At 40.8% G+C, this 2,500-nt stretch overlaps 1 long non-coding RNA gene across 1 annotated transcript; it reads left to right on the forward strand.

Moving 5' to 3' along the window:
* Positions 1 to 222: 222 nt before the first annotated feature.
* Positions 223 to 2,322, forward strand: LOC114556685 (uncharacterized). Its single transcript, XR_003692732.1, has 3 exons — positions 223 to 292; positions 1,997 to 2,051; positions 2,232 to 2,322. It is a non-coding gene; the product is annotated as an uncharacterized LOC114556685 (long non-coding RNA).
* Positions 2,323 to 2,500: the final 178 nt, after the last annotated feature.

A 2,500-nucleotide genomic window follows, 5' to 3' on the forward strand; every position in this document is an offset into this window, starting at 1 on the left:
GGGTGAGACAGCTGCCTGCCTGTCTGTCTCTAACCTGTCTGTCTCTAACCTGTCTGCCTCTAACGTTTCTGTCTGTCTCTAATCTGTCTGTCTGTCTCTAGTCTGTCTGTCTGTCTCTAACCTGTCTGTCTCTAACCTTTCTGTCTGTCTCTAGTTTGTCTGTCTGTTTCCAACCTGTCTGTCTGTCTCTAACCTGTCTGTCTACCTGTCTGTCTGCAGGTGCAGGAGAATCTGGTAAGAGTACGATAGTGAAGCAGATGAGGATTCTTCACATCGATGGTTTCAACCCTGAGTGAGTTTTCATTCATATAATCCACACAGGCTTTTATTTTGAAAGGACTTCCTGTTTACATATGTACCGCCAGTATAAAAGTCCTTCAAATAAACCCCAACATGACTCTAAGACTTTTTACACGAAGTTAGCTACAGGTTAGTTAGAGGTTAGTTAGAGGTTAGTCAGAGGTTAGTTACAAGTTAGTTAGAGGTTAGTGGTTAGTTAGAGGTTAGTTAGAGGTTAGTCAGAGGTTAGTTACAAGTTAGTTAGAGGTTAGTTTGAGGTTAGAGGTTAGTCAGAGGTTAGTTACAAGTTAGTTACAGGTTAGTTTGAGGTTAGTCAGAGGTTAGTTACAAGTTAGTTACAGGTTAGTTTGAGGTTAGTCAGAGGTTAGAGGTTAGTTAGAGGTTAGAGGTTAGTTAGAGGTTAGTTTGAGGTTAGTCAGAGGTTAGTCAGAGGTTAGTCAGGTTAGTTAGAGGTTAGTTTGAGGTTAGTTAGAGGTTAGTCAGAGGTTAGTCAGGTTAGTTAGAGGTTATTTAGAGGTTAGTTAGAGGTTAGTCAGAGGTTAGTTACAAGTTAGTTAGAGGTTAGTTAGAGGTTAGTTAGAGGTTAGTCAGAGGTTAGTTACAAGTTAGTTACAAGTTAGTTAGAGGTTAGTTAGAGGTTAGTTAGAGGTTAGTCAGAAGTTAGAGGTTAGTTAGAGTTTAGTTAGAGGTTAGTCAGAGGTTAGTTACAAGTTAGTTACAAGTTAGTTTGAGGTTAGTCAGAGGTTAGTTAGAGGTTATTTAGAGGTTAGTTAGAGGTTATTTAGAGGTTAGTCAGAGGTTAGTTACAAGTTAGTTACAGGTTAGTTTGAGGTTAGTTAGAGCTTAGTCAGATGTTAGTTAGAGGTTAGTCAGAGGTTAGTCAGAGGTTAGTCAGAGGTTAGTTACAAGTTAGTTACAGGTTAGTTTGAGGTTAGTCAGAGGTTAGTTAGAGGTTAGAGGTTAGTTTGAGGTTAGTTACAGGTTAGTCTGAGGTTAGTCAGAGGTTAGTCAGAGGTTAGTTAGAGGTTAGTCAGAAGTTAGAGGTTAGTTAGAGTTTAGTTAGAGGTTAGTCAGAGGTTAGTTACAAGTTAGTTACAAGTTAGTTTGAGGTTAGTCAGAGGTTAGTTAGAGGTTATTTAGAGGTTAGTTAGAGGTTATTTAGAGGTTAGTCAGAGGTTAGTTACAAGTTAGTTACAGGTTAGTTTGAGGTTAGTTTGAGGTTAGTCAGAGGTTAGTCAGAGGTTAGTTACAAGTTAGTTACAGGTTAGTTTGAGGTTAGTCAGAGGTTAGTTAGAGGTTAGAGGTTAGTTTGAGGTTAGTTTGAGGTTAGTTACAGGTTAGTCTGAGGTTAGTCAGAGGTTAGTCAGAGGTTAGTTAGAGGTTAGTCAGAAGTTAGAGGTTAGTTAGAGGTTATTTAGAGGTTAGTTAGAGGTTAGTTAGAGGTTAGTCAGAAGTTAGAGGTTAGTTAGAGGTTATTTAGAGGTTAGTTAGAGGTTAGTTAGAGGTTAGTCAGAGGTTAGTCAGAGGTTAGTTACAAGTTAGTTACAGGTTAGTTTGAGGTTAGTCAGAGGTTAGTTAGAGGTTAGAGGTTAGTCAGAGGTTAGTTAGAGGTTAGAGGTTAGTTTGAGGTTAGTTACAGGTTAGTCTGAGGTTATTTTGACGTTAGTTTGACGTTAGTTTGGCGTTTGTTTTTCAGAGAGAAGCAGCAGAAGGTTCAAGACATCCGGAAGAACGTGAAGGACGCCATCGTGGTAGGTCTGGTGATGTCATCAGTACGATGTCATCAGTACGATGTCATCAGTACGATCTCATCAGTATGATGTCATCAGTATGATGTCATCAGTATGATGTCATCAGTATGATGTCATCAGTACGTCTCCTCTGTAGGAGATTAGCGGCGGTTTGGATTCTGAGGTCATTTCCTGTTTCAGGCCATCGTGTCGGCCATGAGCACGCTGACTCCTCCTGTTCCTCTGAGTAACCCCGGCAACCAGTTCAGACTCGACTACATCAGGAGCATCGCACCGCTGTCTGACTTCGAATACACAGAGGTAACACACACACACAGAGGTAACACACACACACACACACACAGAGGTAACACACACACACACACACACAGAGGTAACACACACACACAGAGGTAACACACACACACACACACACACACACACACACACAGAGGTAACACACACACACA

This window comes from Perca flavescens, chromosome 6 (genome assembly GCF_004354835.1).
Source record: "Perca flavescens isolate YP-PL-M2 chromosome 6, PFLA_1.0, whole genome shotgun sequence".
Taxonomy (NCBI): Eukaryota; Metazoa; Chordata; class Actinopteri; order Perciformes; family Percidae; genus Perca; species Perca flavescens.